Consider the following 1808-nt stretch of genomic DNA (forward strand, 5'->3'; position numbering starts at 1 on the left):
ACATCGATTTCATCGTCGCGGCGATCGTCCTTCTGCTCATCCTTTAGGTCTTGTTCTTGGCTCAGTTTTTCACCTTCTGAATCTTCCAAAATTCGTCCACTCCTTAAGGTGATTGCATGTGCTTGTTCCTTGGGATTCTTCTTTGTATCGCTCGGAAAAACTCCTTGAACTCTTCCCGCTAATATGTTGTGAATTTGCCCAATTTGAGTCTTAGGGTTCCTAATAGAGGCTGGTTGATTTTGAACCAGGACGTTAGTCTTCTCAAACCTCTTGCTTGTCTCTTCAATGAACTTGGTCAACATATTCTCTAAATTAGATTTTGGCTCTTGAGGTTGAAAAACAGTAGCTTGTTTTTCCTCATTGTTGTTGCTCCATGAAAAGTTTGAGTGTTTCCTCCATGCTAGGTTATATGTATTGGAATATGGATTCCCTTGCCCCCTTTTGAAATTATTGACATAATTGGCTTGTTCAGGCTGAGCAAACGGGTTCCCTTCTTAGCAATCCTTCGATGAATGATTTCCTGCACAAAGGTCACATGTTAGAGAAGAAGATTCAATTGCATTTATTTTCAACACATTACCTAATTGCTTCTGGATGTTTGAAAGTTGAGCAGCCAATGCTGTGTAACCGTCAACTTCGTGCACTCCCGCTGATTTCCTTATTGAAGTTCTCTCTGGAGTCCTCATATAGTTATTGTTCGCCATCACCTCAATCAGATTGTATGCTTCCTCTGGCGTTTTATTGTTCAAAGCTCCCCCACTTGCAGCATCAATCATAGCTTGAATAATTGGTAGCAACCCTTGGTAGAACATTTGCACTTGCGATCAGATTGGTAAACCATGGTGAGGGCACCTCTGTAAGAGATCCTTATACCTTTCCCATGCTTCATACAATTACTTTGAATCTTGTTGGTAAAAGTTCGTAATCTCATTCCTCAGCTTGGTAGACTTGGCAGGTGGAAAATATTTAGTGAGGAATGCTTGAGCTAACTTGTTCCATGTCTTGATGCTCCCAAATGGCAAAGAAATCAACCAAGCCTTAGCTTTATCCCAAAGAGAGAATAGGAAAAGCCTTAGCCTAATTACGTCATCAGATACTCCATTATGCCTGAATGTGTTGCAAAACTCCAGGAAATTTGTGATAAGCAGGTTGGGATCATCATTAGGTAACCCAGTGAATTGGACTGACTGTTGAATCATTCCAATAATTGCTGGCTTAATCTCAAAATTATTCGCTTGAACGGGTGGTCTCCTGATGCTAGAATAGCACCCATCAATAGTAGGACTAGAGTAGTCCTTCAATGTTCTCTGAACCACTGCTGCTCTACCCATTGCATTTCCTCCTAAGGTATCCTCATTCTCATTCTCTTGATTTTGCACATTAGGATTGACAATTCTTGTGTTAGCCATTGATTTTTCAGATTCAGCTTGCCTCTTTTCTTTACTCAACTGTTTAGTGGTTCTCTCGATCTCAAAATCTAGTGGATTAAGATCGTCGCCACCTCTTGAACGTAAACTCTCCAGATTCTAGTTGAAAACAACAAACAAAACAAACAAAAATAAAAATTAATTAGTAAACAAAAATAAAACAAATCAAATTAGCAACTAAATATTTCATATTGATATTAGTAAAACGAAATAGTTTCCCGGTAACGGAGCCAAAAACTTGACAGGCTATTCGCAAGTGTGTGAAATCGTGCAAGTAATAAAGCTCGAGTAAACGAGTATCGAATCCCAAGAGAACTACCAACCAAGTACCAAACTAGTCTATTTTATTGCTATTTATTAAACAAAATTTTAGGAATGACT

The 1808-nt window shown here is 39.0% G+C and overlaps 1 non-coding gene across 1 annotated transcript; it reads left to right on the forward strand.

Annotated features, from left to right (window-relative positions):
• The first annotated feature begins 834 nt into the window (after positions 1-834).
• Positions 835-941, forward strand: LOC116127054. The gene has a single exon (XR_004127566.1). It is a non-coding gene; the product is annotated as a small nucleolar RNA R71 (small nucleolar RNA).
• The last annotated feature ends 867 nt before the right edge of the window (positions 942-1808 follow it).

Source organism: Pistacia vera, unplaced genomic scaffold, assembly GCF_008641045.1.
Source record: "Pistacia vera cultivar Batoury unplaced genomic scaffold, PisVer_v2 Contig188, whole genome shotgun sequence".
NCBI classification, from domain to species: domain Eukaryota; kingdom Viridiplantae; phylum Streptophyta; class Magnoliopsida; order Sapindales; family Anacardiaceae; genus Pistacia; species Pistacia vera.